We start from the raw sequence: 17,864 nt of genomic DNA, 5'->3' as shown, positions 1-17,864 counted from the left end.
AATTGTTTAGTGATACTTTTAAGATGGTAAAAGTTGTTTTAAATTTGATCATCAATTTTAGGTCATTTAATATGATTGGATGCTTTTCTTGCATGATATTAGTTAATTTGGTAGTGGATTCCATTTTGATCAATTTAGCTTGATTGCATAAAAATACCTAGTGAGGTCCACTTTAAGCCTATACACTATTATATTTTCTTTTGTGTGGCATGTGCTCATAGCAATTGAACTCTAGAACTTGCTTAGTTTCTTTTCAAAGTCACAATAGCATTTGTGTGCATGGAAATTGAGGATTTTGTCAATTGTGTTTCCCTTCATACTTTCCAATTCCTTTCCTCACAATTTTCTTTATACATTCTCATCTAGCATTCTGATTCTTGATAAACTTTGCTTGTATTTCTTTTTCATTGAGGGTTTTGGTTACTATCTTGATGAGTTGGATTGACTTGATGAACAAAGATTTAAGTGTGGGGGAGGTGTTGAGTGTGAATTGAGCAAATGGATGAATTTTCAAATTTTGTCCTTGTTGAAGGAAACCTTTCAAGATCTAGACTTGCATTTTTGAATTCAATCATCTGTTTCAAGTTTTAGATTTGCAAAATCTGATTCGGCAGAATTTAATTTGATGTAAAGCTTAGCTTTTGTGTTAAAAGAATTCAAAGAATCAGAAATGGAATGCTGAATTGAGCCAAATCTTTGCGTGTTTCTGAAATTCTGAATTGGGCAGAGCTGAGTTCAATTAGATTCTGAAAATGAATCAGAGCAGTGTTTAGAAGATAATCCTTTGGGAGATTAAAAGGGAAGGCCGGAAGTTAAAAGAAAGATTTCAGCACATGCAAAGTCTTTACATAGTTTTGTTCACAAATGAAGTTTGATTTGGTTTTCTTTTAGTCCAATTGAGATGCATACCTTCAGTTGTGTGGTATTAAGTGCTAGTTACAATAACAAGAGAAGAAGAGGAGCTAAATTTTGAATTGCTTTTCTGGAATTCGAAGTTACTTTCTTAAAATGTGTTTCTGAATTCATTCTAATTGAAGGAGGCAGGGCTATCCAGAATTTATTAAAGGCAGTTTCACTCTAAGCTCTTTGGCTTGACAGCTGTGCCGAATCCTTGTGCCAAAAGGGTATCAAAAATTAGGAGTAAATTTAAACAAGTGAGAAGTTTAAGAGAATCTTTGGGATTTACAGTAACAAATGGTATTTCAGCCTTTGATGTCCTTTATATATTCTGTCCATTTTTTGCAGGGCTGAATTTGGCCCCTGAAATCAGTGATTTTAATCTGAAATGCACAGAAATTCAGAGATGCAATTTCATTTCATGGAGAAGTTTATTTCCGGAATGTTGCTACTGACATGGCACCCAACTTGTTCGGTTCTATATGTCCTTATCAGATTAGATCTGAAGTGAATAATACCATTTGAATAATACCTTTTAATTCTTCTTGTTTCAAGCAAAATTCCTTTAACTATGAGCATCAAATTTCCGGAACTGATATTCTAAATTGCATTTACTATGCTAAAGCTTTTCACTATGCTAATGGTTGCTTTTGTTCAAGTAAAGGAATTGATACAAATGCTGATTGTTAGAGCTGAAACTAATTGAGTTTAAGGCTTGGAGTGAGGAAGCAGTAGCATCATATCAAGTGTACAAATCTGAAATTAAGAATTCTGTGAGAATAGTGCAGAATTGAACAATCCTGAAAATTGAAGCTGATTTTTGCAAACGATCTGTTGGGTACAGAATCTACATGCTAGCTCTGTTTGGCCAATTTTCAGCATTCATAATCCAAGGAAATTTTGGCATTGAGTCATGAAGGATTCAGCTTCAAAAGGGCTTAGTAACACCAAATTTTGTTCTGGTGAAAATTCTTTCTGCTCTAACACAAAAGGGTTGAGGAAGGGCTGATTTTAGGAGGTGTTTAATCTGAAAAATTCTATTTTAAATGAATGTGTCTTAGTATTCTGTGCTAAACTTAACCATTATCTGAGCTTGATCATGTCAAGAGTAAGCTCCAATGACTTTGAATTTTGAGACTTGATACTTTGGTGATACACTCAAGCTATTTGAAGACATAGGGTGAAAAAGGTTTTGGAATGCTTGAATCTGAGCACTCGGTTGGCATTGTTACTCATGAGTTATGCTATAGCCTTTAAAAAATGTATATCAGAAATGCTCCATGACTTCTCATAACTCTGTATCAGAATTTGGAGCTAAGAATGACTGAAACAAGGCAGGGAAATCAGTAATAGAAATGATACAATGAGAATTTGTAGCTATTGGAATCTGATTATTGAGGCCAGAATTCGAAATTCAATTAGTGAGTATTATTCAATTCATGAAGCACTTCAGAATGTAACATAAACTCTGAAAATTTGAAGGAAATTGCAACTATTCGAAACTGGAAGCAGTAATGTTGATCTGCTGGAAATCTGAGCATTATGAATCCAGAATTTAGGAAGAGAATTGTGATGAGTAAAAGTTGCTGGGATATGGAAAGCTTTCAGATTTGCATTTTAAAGTGTTTGAAGAGGCAAGATAAAGAAGTATTGAAGTTTCTTGAGGCTAAGCAGTGGCAATTGGTACAAAGACCAGAATGTGCAGAAATAGGCTAAGCAGTGACTGTGCAGAATGGCAAAACTGAAGTTGAATCTGGATTCAGGAATTGTTCAGGTATGAAGGTTCATATTTAGAACCTATTGGAGATAAAGTGCTTTGTTTGAATTATACAAGTGTTGGTTATTGCTAATTGACCTTGCTGCTGGGAAAAGTTTCAAATAACAGGGGAGTTTCAGTGACTGTTGAAAACTGAAGAAGTTGCTGCATTCAAATCCTTATGAACAGAATTTCAAGGTTCTGAAAATTTTGTTTCTAATTTCATGATTTCAATGATATTCACATTATGGGCATGCTGATTTGGTTATAGTTAGTTAGATTAAGTGGTTGTAAACAGAATAGAAGTGCTGAATTGCAGAATTGTAGAAACATTCACCAAGTGCATGATTAGTGCAAAACCTATATGCTGTTAAATCCAGAATTCAATGCTAAATGGGATTTCTTAATCAGTGAAGAGCTTATTATGAATCTGAATGTTGTATCATGATATCTTTATAACTTGAGTTGGAAAATCTGAAGAATGAAGGAAGACGAAGAAAGTGACAAGGAAAGTATCAAATTTCTGAATGCAAGATTTGTTTTATTGTCCGAGACGGGCAATATTTTAAGTGTGGGGGAGGGAGCTATTTTCCATTAGCTAATGTGAGTTTGTTTTTGTTTCAAATTGCTGAAATTGAAGTGGAAAACAGTGTAAAGGAAAATTTTTGTTGGCAAATCAAGAGTATCAAGTGTGAAGGAAGAGTATCAAGATTTTCGGTTTGCTATCAAATTGAAGGGGAGGTTAGCTTGATACTTTGAATTGGTTAAAACAAATGGTATACAACTCTTTATACATCAAATTGGTCAACTCATCAAGTATATTCCTCCCATACTCTCATTCTCTCATTTTCTTCATTTAAGCCTTTTCCGTTGCCACTTCATTCACTTAAATTGTTCTTATTGCTCCATTTTCAATTATTCTTGTTGATAAAATCCTTTTGATTCATGTATGCTATGTTTATAGTGGTGGAGAATTAGAAAATAAGCAAGCTTATGGTAGTGAAATGTTGTGAGTTGCATTGAGTGAGCTCCACTTATACACATGTTTGAGTGTGAGAGTTAGAATAGGTAAATCCCTTGTGAGAGTGCAACTTGCTTAATTTGTCAATTGGATTGAAACTACCATACCTACTGATTATTGTTTGGATTGTATTCATGATTGTTTGTGATCTTTAGATGATCTTGCTTAAATTCCTTTTACTATCTTCTAGGTATTGCTAGAGAATTTTCTATGGAGATGATTTTTAGTTTTCTTTACTTGCACGGGACGTTCAAGGCTAAGTGTGGGGGATTTGATAACCATGATTTTACTGCATTATTTTGATTCATTTATGCATGGTTTTGATGTTGGTTTCATAGTTTAAATCATGGTTACATTACATTTTTGTGCATTGCATAGATTTTGGACTTAATTATAAATTATATTATTTTTGGTGTTATTTGATGCTAATATTTGATTCTTATTTTGTAGACATCAAAGGATCTTAGATTTGGATCTATTTGGACCGGAATTGGGCTCAAATCGGAGTTCAAAAGACAAGATCAAGCTTTGGGTCGATTTGGGCCGTTTATCAAGAATAGGACAGATCTGAACCATCCGTTGAAGATCTGGCCGATCCAACCTAATGGGGAGCAGATCTAAGCCATTGATGAAGATCCAGAAGTTTTGATCCAGATCTGAGTTCATCCAGCCATTGATCCAGACGGATTAATCTGGGCCGTTCATTGAAGATCGGCAGATCTAGGCCATCCAGTGATGATCTGATTGATCCGACCTACGGGAGGGTAGATCCAGACCCTAGAGCAAGATCAATACCTTCAGATCGGATTTTGGGCAAACTTTCACCGTTGATTTAGCTCCAAATTGATCCCAGCCGTCCGTTCAGATCTGGAACAGATTCAAAACAGAAGCTACAGTGTTCTTTCTGCTTCGTCGATCTCCACAGCGCCGTTCTTCGTGTCCCGCGGCGTTCTCCAAGATTTCGACCACTATCTCCACTTCTAGATCAGTTTTCCGACCAATTTCATCGGCGACGATGTCCTCAAATGCTTGCGACCAGCTTCCGGCGATCTGACCTCGCTCAAAGGTGGTCCTGCGGCGAGAATTGTATCCGCGAACTCTGCTTCTACTGCTGGCCATTTGGAGGTGTTCCTCCGATTGGTGGTTCCGTTTTCCATCCGAGAGCTTTGGCGGTGTTCCTCCACTGCTACTCAACCATTCCGACAACATTTCATCCATCATCGACTCTACATCAGAACAGAGTTCGCAGATTTGCAGATTTCTGGAGTTGGCAGCTTCGATCTTCATTAGTTCCGTTTGGAGTGGTCTCCGATGGTGCTGGTGAATGCTGAGCTGAGTTCAGTTGCTGAGGTTGTCTTCCCCGATTACAGTTGGAGTGTTCTCTGATGTTTCCTTGTGTGACGGCAATGAGAAATTGCCGTGAGAAGAGATTTGGAGTTGAGATGGTTTAGGGTTTACTTTTTGCATTCTTTTTATTGTTGATTGATTTAGATTTCAGTTTTCGTTGTTGAATTCAGTAATCATAGTTCATTTTATGCTTAGTTGTTTTAATTCATGTGTTTTGAGTAATTTAGTTTCAATTGATTTTAAAGTTGTTGTTAATTTTGCTTTAGCTTAGGGTTAAGTATTAGTGAGTAATTTAGTTTTCTGTAGTTTAATTAGCATTTAATTTCAGCAGTAGTGTAGTTTCTTATTTGCTTGCATTTCATTTGCTTAATTTGGATTTAAAGCTTTAAAACCCCCAATTCCATTTTTATATCGAAAACCCCAAAAATAGGAAAAAAAAGACAATCCTAAATTACATTCTACGTTGGTTCCTCGGATCGATCCTGGGCTCGTTACTACAACATTATTGTTTAATTAAGGGGTTCAGTGAAATATATATTTATATAATTTGATAAGCGGATGTGACAAGATTCTACGATTATCAATGGCTAAATGAGAAACAAAATAATATTTAGACATGCAAATGGACTTACATTGGCTCGATACCTACTTCTAATAATCTGATAGTTCAATTGAACATCCCTTCATGCCTTTTTTAAAAAAAACACTTGGATCTCAACTAAAATCTGACATCCCTATGTTAACAAAAAATTATCAATGAATAATGCACATTTAAATATTTTTTAATTAATCAAAGCATTCTGGTAATCCTTGTGCAGCGAATCGATCCACTTCCCCATTGATCTAATCGGGATGGCTACAGCTGCGACCACTGCTGCAGCAACAGGTGGGGCGGCTATGGCAGCGACAACTATCGAGCAGATCAAGAAGGTGGTCAATGTGGCCGCGAAGATGATGCTCGAGACTTTCCTCCAGGCCTTGATGGATTTGAGCTTTTTGTCAAGCTTGTTCTTTCTCATCTGCATTTTATCGAGCATCTGGAGCTGCTGGAGGTGGATGGACCGGAAAGCCTTGAAGAACTCTTCCGTGAAGGGATCGTCGACCGCCTTGAAGCGCCTCAGCTCCGTCAGAGTACGATAGTTCCTCGCATTGTCGCCTTTGTGGTCCTCCTCCTCCTCGACGAAGTGCTGCAGCGCAACTTAGAGGATGAGCTGGTTGTCGCGAGCTTTAGTGAGACACTTTTCGAGGGTAGTGCAGAAGTTGAGAGTTTGGAGGTTGTTCTGGAAGTAATCCTCGACGAGGTTGAAGAGCTCAGTGTTCTTCCACACATCACGCTTGCAGTCGAGGATGACCTTGACCACCTCCTGGTTCATCTCGAGGAGGCAGCCGATGATCTCCCTGAGGAAATCGAGGGAGAGGGAACAGACCTGGACACCGTCGGTGAGGGTGGAGATGGCGCGACCGATGCGCTGCTAGAGCGTGGAGTCGAAGGTCTCGAGCTCGGGATCGAGGCGGTAGGCCTCCTCGTAAGACATCAGCTCCGCCAGACACGGGAGGTGTGTGTGGCCATCTCCTCCACTAGGCTGTGCAGGCTCGTGCTGTGTTGAGCTCCCATCTAAGGATCTGGGAAAAAAAGATGTAAACAAGTTGAGATTTTTACCGCTGAAAATGATGAAAAATCCGAAGTCTAAAGGGGAAAAGCAAATAGATCGAAGAAATGAACAAGAACCAGATTAGCAACTTGACGAGAGGAGAGCACACCGTCGTGGAGGAAGATCCAACAAAGGCGGCACCCCTTACTGTCGTGCGGTCGACGGGATGGTGTGAAGAGATTGTATGAGGAGAGGGAAAGAAAAATGGCTAGGGTTCGAGAACACGAAGGGAAAAACATGGCACCGAAAAGACATTCGGAGAGAGGGAAAGCAAAACTACGAGGGAAAAATGACCAAAGTCAAATACAACGATTTTATCAAAACTGTTGTCGTAGCCCCTAAAAACGCGCTTAAAGACAACGGTTTTAGAAACCGTTATAAAAAGTGTTGCTGATTTTAAAAAAAAGTCGCTCAATGACAACAATTTTCACAAACCCATTGTCTTTTATATTTAATGGAGAGTTCAAAGACAACGGTTTTGTCAAAAACCGTTGTCTTTGAGAAAATTTGCAACGGTTTCTCTTAAAATCGTTGTCTTTAGGGTGTTATCTTTTAGCATTTTTGTTGTAGTGGAAGCAAGATCCTAGTGAATAAAGCTAGGTGGTGGAAGTTTTGGTAAGTGAAGCCAGATCCTAATAAATAAAGCTAGGTGGTGGAAATTCTAGTGAGTGAAATTAGACTCTAGTGAGTGAAGTTGCATGGTGCAAGTGTTAATGAGTGAAGTTAGGTAGTGAAAAATCCTAGAGGAAGGTAATCCTGGGTAATGAGAAGTCTTAGAGAAGTGAACTTCAAACATAATGGTTTCCGGTCAACTACGTGCGATTGACCGAACCAACGAATCTTGAAAATTGCTAACATTACTTTACTTGACTATTTCATATCTATTGTGCTAACTTAGTATTGTAGGAAAGTTTTAGTTGATCAGGTTCATCATACACTGAGCATGACCAAAGAAAGTCCAAGCATGTTTAGAGGACCAGATGTTTGGTAGGTAAGGTCGGATAAACAACTGGAGGAGAGAGATTCAGTGAGGATGAGTCCCAATGGGACTATAGGTATTGGTCCAATTTAAATCCATTTTAGAAGTCTAAGTTGGGACAAAAACTAGATTCTAGTCTTAGTAAGACAGGATCTAACTCATAAATCTTATTTTATTTTATGTTCTAAATCTATTTTGCAGGTTACTTGTTGCTATTTGGACTAACATGTTTTTTCAGGAGTTATGCGTAAAAAATTAATCTCGGATGAACAGTTCTCCAAATGCCTTGGAGCTAATAGGAGATGCCTTAGATGAGGCACTGGAGGTGCCCTCACACAAATAAATTTTGCAGATAGAGTTTCGGTCAATGGAGGCACCTTAGAGGTGATTGGAGGCGCCTCGAAACTGATGGAGGGACCTCGGAGCTATTAGAGGCAACTTCAAGCGGATAGAAGCCTAAGTTTACGAATCAGATCAGTGTCATTAGAGGCACCTCAGGGCACTGGAGGTGCCTCCAACAACTTATATAAGGCAGTCTCGGCCAAGAGCAAGTATACAAGTTTTCTACGTGCTTTATCGATCATCCTGCTGCTCCGCCTTGATGCTACTACTGTCTTGCAACACTACTACACTCGATTACTATAGACAGACCAACACCGACATCTGAGTTCAATCATTTCTCCATATTCGTGTTGGGTAACACTTTTTAAGTTAAGTTAACTATTACATAAGGAAGTGTAGGCTTGTTACACTTCCTTTCCTTTCTGTACTCGATTACTCTACCGAGAGTTTACCGGTAGAGAGTTTTATATATTACCCATCAGAAAAGATCCAAAAGGTCTAGTTCTTGAAGTAGGAATAGTCGAAAGCTCTGAACTAAGTAAATATCCATATGTTGTTTTCTTTCTTCTTTTTCTTACATAATTGTTTTTCCGTTATGCACTTGTTTAAAAAAAAAATTAAATACACGTGATTCACCTTCCCTCTCACATGCATCGATCGTATAGTGCTCACACATGAGAGAGAGTTTCTATCGATACATTTGTTCACATCATATATGCAAATTAAACAATATAAATCAACCAACTAGTTTGAAATTTTCAATGTGAGACTAAAGTTTTCATATACAATGGAGTTCTTTCCATCCACCCCTTAATTTTTCATTCACAATTTTAACATTTTATTGTTTTAAAAAATCAGTACCATAATAATACTAATGGTGTTGGTGTTTCTTCAAAAGAATATCTTTCTTTTAAAAATTATCGAGCAACTTTGATTAAAGTGGTCTTGAAACAACAACATTGAACTTCACTATCTTAGAATTTGATCAAAATCGCTCTAAGATGGAGTACATGGAGGTATTTTGAGCAACAAATTACGAGTGAATATTGTTTTGAGTCTTTTGACGATATAAATAATTAGAGGTGAAAAAATAAATTGATTTTGAATAATCCTTTGAATACTTTGAATAACCTCGTGAATAGTGAGTGGGTGTTATTTTGATTAACCCTTTGTCGAAAATCAAATGAGCGTCCATTATTTATGTTTTCATCATATAGACGTCACATTTCTAATTAAGGTCAAATGGACGTCTCGTTTAAATCGATCTACTCAAAGTACCTTTACATTATCTGATCATTTGACTGTGTAAAAACTAGCAACTAACTTCTATAATTGTAGAAGTTGACATCTAGTTTTTACAACGTGTATGAGCTAGCAACTAACTTTTACAATACATTATATGATCATTCAACCGTGTAGAAGCTAGCAATTGTAGAAGTTAGAAGCTTCTACAATGTGTAGAAGCTAGTTGTTACCTTCTATACGTTGTAGAAGCCAATTGTTAGCTTCTACAACAATAACTTTATATTATTTTGATTTTACTTATTTGAGTGATATTATGATTAAAATAACATTTCAACGAGCAAAATAAATGATTAGACTCCATGACACTTATTATATTTCAAATGAACATTATTTGATCAAGATCAAATGTGTAGAAACTAACATATAGCATCTATAAAATGCAAAAGCTAGTTGCTAGTTTTTATTATGGTAACTTTATTTCATTTTGATTTTACTTTCTTAAGTAATAACTGGATTAGAATAACATTTCAATTAATAAATTAAATGATGAGAACTTGATATTCATTACATTTTAAATAAATATAATTTGTTAGACACAAACAAACTAATGCCGGAGATTTATGGGTACTTAGTTGAATTTAAAACTTACACAGAATTTAAATTCAACTTACAGTCGAAATGACCTGAGCAGATAATCTCAGGCTGCCAGCAAGGGCTGGTTTCCGTAACGCAGTAGAGCTGAGCGACATGGCAGGTCTGCAGAGCGGTAGAGCAGGTCTACAGGGCGGCAGACCAGAGCGGAAGACTAAGTCTGCAGAGCGAAAGAGCAGGTCTGCAGAGCGGTAGACCAGAGTGGAAGACCAAGGCAGGTCTGCAGAGCAGCAGACCAGAGCGGCAGGGCAGGTATGCAAAGCGGTAGGGTAGAGCAGCAGACCAGCGCTGCAGTGCGGAAGACCAAAGTGGCAGAGTAGGTCTGTAGAGCAGCAGACCAGAGCAGTAGAATAGATCTGCAGAGCGGCAGACCAGAGCAGTAGAACAGATCTGCAGAGCGGCATACCAGAGCAGTAGAACAGATCTGCAGAGCGACAGACCAGAGCAGCAGATCTGCAGAAAGGAAGACCAGGTCTGTTTGAGCAGGTCTGTAGAAAAGGAAGACCAGGTCTGCAGAGCAGAATGACAAGGTCTGTTTGAGCATGTTAGTTAGAGCCCTAGAGCCAATCATTTGATGATTGTTGTATGGACTCATTGTATCATATTCTTGTATATAAATAAAGGTATTTGTTTTTGGTTATTATACTTACTTGTATTGGTGCCAAATAACTAAGTATAATAGTGTCCTTGAGTAGAAGGTTCTTACCTATATCAATCGATTGGTTGAATCGATAGTGAGATGATATAGGGAACACTACTCTTAATCATTCCTAGTCGAGTATTAACATTCAGGGACAATGTTAATACGACGAGACTAGCATGTAGGTCAACTCGATGACTTGCTCTCACAAGTCATGGATATAGAGATATCAAGTTGACACATGGGTATGCATTGGATAATGTATACTGAATGACCCGCCATGAGAAAGTATCATGGATCGTTATATGAGTGTCATATACTTTCTCATGTGGCTATTAGTATGACTACTAGTCCTTGGACCTGAAGTCACCATGGTTCCCTACATAAGGAGTTACATACTTTGGCTTCGTCAAACGTCACCCGTAACTGGGTGGACTATAAAGGCGATTACTGGGTATGTAAAAAATTATGCGGAGGGATGTGAGTGATGTAGATGGTGTTGGATCGTGAAACGTCGATAGAGGGAGGGGGTGAATATCGATTCGAAAAACAGTGTTAATAAGAGTTAAGCGCAGCGGAATAATAAAAAAACTTAGACAAACTGAACACGGTGTTTTTTACTTCGTTCGGAGCCTGTGACGACTCCTACTCGAAGGCTCATACTTCGTGAGTACTTTCGTTGGGCAATCACTAGCAGTTCGAAAATGATTACAATTTAAAGTACAGGAATGCTAGCAAAATAAAGAAAATACCGACAAGAATTAAAGAAAAGGAAAGGAGCGTATTGTCGGATCTTTGTTAGCGTCACTGGAGCGCAGAGCAGTAGAGCAAGCAGTAGAAGACTTTCTTTTCATTGTTGTTTTTAAGCTCCCCTCTGACCCTCCTTTTATATGAGGCTCGGGATGCCCTGAATCCCTTTCGGGCGCCCTGGTGGGACGTGGCAAGTCCAACCAGCAAGCTCCACGTGGAGACGCGCGAGTTTGGATAAAACTTACCTCCGGGCGCCCGGATCCCTTCCGGGCACCTGGACCTCCTATTTCCAGGAACTCCTTCTCCTGCAAAATAAAGTTAGTCTGAGGCAAATATATATCCTGTAAAACAGATTGTTAGCACAATTAAAGTTCAACAAAGTAATAGCAAAGAGTATGACTTAGATTCCGTCTTTCCGAGACCGGAATCTAGTCACGATCTCGACTTAGATATCCGAAATGGATCTAAGCCGGATCGACGCCTAATGTTCCCTTCCCAAGAACGCGTCCTCGCAGTCACTCCCCTCCAGTGACTTACCTCACTTACCTGCCAGACGTCCGGTCAGCCCGTCGACCCGTCTAAACTTCGTGCCAGCTATCTGGTCAGCCCGTCGACCTAGCTGGACTTCGTGCCTAAGCATCCGGTCAGCCCATCGACCCGCTTGGACTTCGTGCCAGCTATCCAGTCAGCCCGTCGACCTAGCTGGGCTTCGTGCCAGACATCCGGTCAGCCCGTCGACCTGTCTGGACTTCTCCTGCACACTTGATCAAAGTGTCAGACAACAACAAACTAACTTAACCTGATTTGTCATTCATCAAAACTCAGGTTAAATCGTTAGTGCTAACCGCACCAACAGATGGGATCTATCCCTCCTATATGACGGGAGAGACATCGATATTCTTGATAGAGTGAGACCACTAAGTGCATGGTCATGCCCAAATGAGTCAATATAAGATATTGAGCTCATTTGATCGAGTGAGTCTACTTGGAGTTCAAGATTTAGATTGATTAGAGAATGACACGGTCTATGCCTCATATTGATCAATCTAGATTGATCAATCTAGATGTCTAGGATAGAAGGACAATGTCATATATTGTGAGGAGTCACAATTAGTAGTCACAAGGTGATGTTGGATCTCAACATTCTTATAACTTGGGTAGTAATGATGTGTTGCTAGATACCGCTCATTACTTATGCTTCTAAATGGGTTTAGGAGCATTGCCAACGTTATAAGAACCTATAGGGTCACACACAAAGGGCAATTAGATGGAGATTAGGTTCATTTGATGAACCTAAAGAATTAAGTTCATGTGATGAACCAAATTGGATTAAGAGTAATCCAAATTAGGCTAATTGAGTTGGACTCAATTTGGTTCATGAGTTAAGTGAGTCTAATTTAGACTTAGACTCATTTAATTAATTTAATTCAATGAATATAGATTCATTAAATTAAAATTAACTTGAACCAATTGTTAGATTAGATCAACCAAGGGAGAGAAGTTGTCAAGTTTGACTTGACTTGAGAGGAAGATGAAGGGTCAAGTTTGACTTGACCATTTGCCACCTCATTGGTGAGTTGGCATTAAGTGGCTAATGGTGATGTGCCACATCATCAAGGCTAGCACATGTGTGTGCCACCTCATGAGGGAGATCAAGAGTTTTTGACTCTTGAAATTCCATGGAGTATATAAACCTTTTCCAAAGGTGGCCGGCCACTTAAGTGGAGTTACAACCTTGAATTGATTTTTCATTCAAGTCATCTTCTTCCTCAAGCTCTTCTCTTCTCTCCCTCTCCTCCCTTAGCCGAACCCTAAAAGGTGCTAGCACACCTTTTGTTTGGTCTCTCCATCTCTTGCTTGTGTGGATACACATAGAGGAGTATCTACTTTGATACTCTCGAGATCCGACGACGAACCTTGGATGAGCGGGATTGCGAAGGGCTTCGCATCAAGGGTAAAACTCTTATCTTGTAGATCTAAAGTAGATCTAGGCATAGAAAACTCGTACGTGAAAGTTTTACGTAATTTTATTTCTTCGCACGGATCCGTGGCATGGGGGTTTCGGGGTTTCTGCAATGCAAAAAGCGGTTTTTGCGGCCCGAAAAACCCAACAGAGCAGGTATACAGAAAAGGAAGACCAGGTATGCAGATCAGAATGAACAGGTTTGTTTGAGCAGGTCTGCAAAAAAGGTAGACCAGGTCTGCAGTAAGGGAGACCAGGTCAGACAGTAAGGTCGGGCGAAAATTCCGACCGGGCAAGCTGATCGAGGCCTGCGAGTAGCAGTTTCCTTGAAACAGATTCACCCACCTCCGGCTGTGCTTCGAGGTTTACTCGGGTCGTCTGTTTCCCAGGATACAACGATCGACCGTGAACTCCACCAAGCACTGGTGGTCACTGCGAATTGAGTGGCACCCGAATGCTACCACGGGCACTCTGACGAGCAAGAGTTACACGACAGAGGAGGGGAATGAGGAGGAGAGCTTCTTCCTTCTTCGCTGTGTTATCTGCGTAACCTTTTTCTTGTGGTCACAGCCTCCTTATATAGGAGCTCAAGACCAAAGGACAATAGTAATGATCAATTAATGATCATTACTCAACGCCAGCTTTTCACTTGGCCGTTTTGATTCTGCATTAATCTTTCTTTAATGCATCCGTTACACAAGCAACATTAGTGGTTCCACTTGGGCAAATTTTGCCCCGACCGGTCTGGCATTCGTGTGCGCAGGTCGCGCTCGCGAACGAGTCAATTTGGTTCAGTGCAATCCGGGCCCTGGATTTGCACCCCCCCTTGCGCACCCACGCGTGAGAGAGAGTCTCTCCCCATGCATTTGTTCACATCCTCAATGTATTTGAATCAATATAAACCAACAAAGATACCAAGAAACTCTCAATGTGGGACTAAAATCCCATGCACAATAGAGCTTCTTCTCTTCCTCCTCTTCTCCCTTCACACTTATTCAACAATCCCCCACATGAATGGAGATAGGGTATGTGATAGCATTCAACAGTCGAGTAAAGTATAGGATAGGTAGGTTTTACCCTTGTGAAGATCTGGTTGCTTACTGGCTGATAGTAGACATGATGTCCTTGAACTATACTGCCGTCTGTGTAAGCAATGACAAATCTCACCCAAGACTCTCCCTGATACAACTCAGTTCTCATGAGTGTGTTCGTTCTTGGCCATGAACACGTCTGGTTCTGTGAGAAGCTCTAAGAATTGTGCCTCCAATTCTCTTCGAAGCGGTCCCACTTCTTTCTCACATAGGTGATACCTCAATAGTTTCATCTACTCTTTTTTATCATTAAAAACTCATTGGCTTACCCTCGTCTAGTCACTATTTCATTGGGCTACCCCCCACAATGTGTCTAGTCAATGCAGATTAGTTGTCCCTTTGAACCTAGTTCTTGGGATCTCCAGTCAACATAGGTTGGGTGTCCTCTGCACTGATTGCTGATATCAGCATCAACCCCGGTCCTAACATTTAGGAGGCCCCGAGCAAAACGATAAAATAGGCCCTAATTTTTTTTAATAAAGTAAAATTTATTTACAATGTCTTCTAACTTTTATAAATGCAAAATCATCTATAATATTATTAATTTCAAGATTTTCTAAAATCTCTTTTTCAATAGATAAAATTGCTAATCCATTCAATCTCTCTTGCGACATCATTGATCTCATGTATGTTTTCAGTAATTTTAATTTTGAGAAACTTCTTTCAGCTGATCCTACGGTAATAAGCATAGTCAACAATATTCTATAAGCAATTACAACATTTGGATAACAATCTATATTTTTTATAAAATTAAGAATATCAATTGCCGACATTATCTCATTTGGTAAAGTTAATTGTAATATTACTAATTCTGTAAACAAATCATCTAACTCAACCTCTAATGAATTATCATGCGTAAAAGTGGATGTCAGATTAACATAACATTTTCTCAACTCATCATTATCCAATGATTTTAATGTTTTCGAATCAAACAAAAAACCAAATATATTTTCAAATGTTTTCATTTCATCAAATCTACTTTTCAAAGAAGAAATTGTCATGTCTACAATAATCACAAAATAATCAATTCTAAAAGATTCTTCAGGTGATAGTGAAATTTCATCAACTTCTTTCTCATCAAATTATTTTTTTCTAAAAATACTACGTTTCCTTGAAAATATTGGCTCTATATTCATATCAGATGTAAGACTTTTAGCAATAGACAAACTTGTTGCAAAACCATCATTCCTATATTTTTCAAAATATGATATTACACCATCTAATTGTTTCATAGCAGAATCAATGCACATAGATTTTGATTGTAACTTCTTACTTATCATGTTTATAGAAAATAAAATATCATACCAAGTAAAAATTCAAAACTTTCAATTGAGTTAATTATACTTTCAGCTTCACTCTTAGACTTTGCATCATCACAAATGTCATATAACTCTAATAAAGCACTTCACACTTCAAGAGCTTGAAACCTAATAGCTTGAACACTTTTAATACGACTTTCCCAACGTGTGTTTGAAAAAGATTTGACAGTTAATCCTTTCACATTATCAAGTAAAACTTTCCATCTTTTAGGAGAACTTGAAAACAATGTATATATGCGTTGAACTATTCTAAAAAAAGAAATGGCTTTAACACAAGAATGTGCCATATCACTAAGAGTCAAATTAAGACTATGACAAGCACATGACATGTATAACGCTCTTGGATTTATTTCAAGCAACCTCTTTTGAACTCCTTGGTGTTTTCCTTTCATATTAGAATCATTATCATAACCTTGACCTCTAATATTTTCAATACTAATATCAAGTGATTTTAATACATTTTTTAATTCATTAAAAAGTCCAAAACTAGATGTATCATTAACTTTTAGAAACTCTAAAAAATACTCTTCTATTTTCACATTGCTAGATGACATATTAATATATCGTACTATGAAAGTCATTTGTTCTTGTTGACTAATATCCGGAGTACAATCAAGAATTATTGAAAAATATTTTGCCTCCTTAATTTTCTTAATGATAATACTTCTAACATTATCGGCTAAAAGAGAAATCAACTCATTCTGAATTTTATGACCAAGATAATGATGATGAATTTCATTATTTTGAATGCGTCTAATATGATCTTGCATCACAACGTCAAATTCAGCAATCATTTCAATCAACCCTAAAAAGTTTCCATTACTTTCTTGATATAGTTTCTCATTAGATCCCCGAAAAGCCAAACAACGTTTAGAAATACATTTTACAACTACTAATATTCTGGTAAGAACTTGTCTCCAACGTTCTCTTTCTTTAGAGATTTCTCGTTGTAGATCTTTATCAATTGTTTCATTTTTATCTAATCTCGTTTTTAATTCCTTCCAAGAGTTCATATTAGTTATATGTTCCATAGAATTTTCATGTTCTTTAAGTCGTTCACTGATATGTTTCCAATCTCTAAACCCATCATTCGCTAAAGAACTTCTATTGTTTTCAGATTTAAATAACTTACAACAAAAGCAATAAACTTTATCTACATGTTTACTGTATACCAACCACTTTCGGTCTCTTTCCTCTCCATTGCTTAACTTTTTAAAATAATAAGTACTTGAAAAATGTCTAGAGTAGTGATCAAAAGGAAATATGAGATTTATTTCTCTTATAGGCCCCTTTTCAACTAAAATATCACGTGCATTGTTATCAAGATTATCCCAATTTCTTGGGTCATATATATCAAGTGGAGGAATAAATTGTTTATCAATATTAGTATTCTCATTATCTATTACATTAGTAATATTTTCATACTCTCTTAAATTATCTCTATCTTCATTAACATCATGAATTTCATTAGATTCATCATTAACATCATGAATTTCATTAGACTCCTCGCTAACATCATGTATTTCTTTAGACTCATCTATATTATCCCTATTTAAAATTTCTATTTTTCATTAGAACTTGTACTTTTAACAAAGAATTTATTAAGAGCACCTCTTTGTGATTCAGTTAATTGTTCTAGTCTTCTTTTTTTTTCCTTTTTTCACATCCAGAAATATGTTTTTTTAGGCAACATATTATAATTCATAAAATTACAATTAAAAAGCTATAATTTAAATCAACTTAGTCTGAGTATAAAAGGAATAATAGCACCTGGATTGAAATTATTTGTAGGCTTAGCACTTAGCAGCTTAAGCACCTCGCCTCAGATACGGTAGACTGTAGTAAAACACCAGTTTATTAATTTAACAATTAAGTCAACATTAAATTTCAAATTTACAATTAATTAATTAACAAAAAATTCCTATTCTATGAACAATTAACTAATTAACAATAAAAATCCTAGTACAACACCGTGTAGAGTCTGTAGACTTGCAATCTTGCACTTGCAGTTGCAGACAAAGAGTTGAAGATGAATAGATCAGTAGACAACAAAACTTATAAGACACTAAATCACTTACTTTCATTGTCAAGTCAATCTAGTAGTTAGCGAAAAGAAAAGAAATTTTCCTTTTGTATGCAATCCATAACAATCCAGAAACCTGACTCTAGAAACTCCTCATTAGGCTATTGATTGATCCCGAGCATAACAGA

The 17,864-nt window shown here is 37.6% G+C and overlaps 1 pseudogene; it reads right to left on the bottom strand.

The window, feature by feature from the left end:
- Positions 1-5,803: 5,803 nt before the first annotated feature.
- On the bottom strand, positions 5,804-10,434 carry LOC122022996 (annotated as a pseudogene).
- Between the last annotated feature and the right edge of the window lie 7,430 nt (positions 10,435-17,864).

Source organism: Zingiber officinale, chromosome 9B, assembly GCF_018446385.1.
Source record: "Zingiber officinale cultivar Zhangliang chromosome 9B, Zo_v1.1, whole genome shotgun sequence".
Lineage (NCBI taxonomy): Eukaryota > Viridiplantae > Streptophyta > Magnoliopsida > Zingiberales > Zingiberaceae > Zingiber > Zingiber officinale.
Note: the sequence above shows the minus strand (reverse complement) of the source record. Positions and strands in the feature narration are given on the sequence as shown.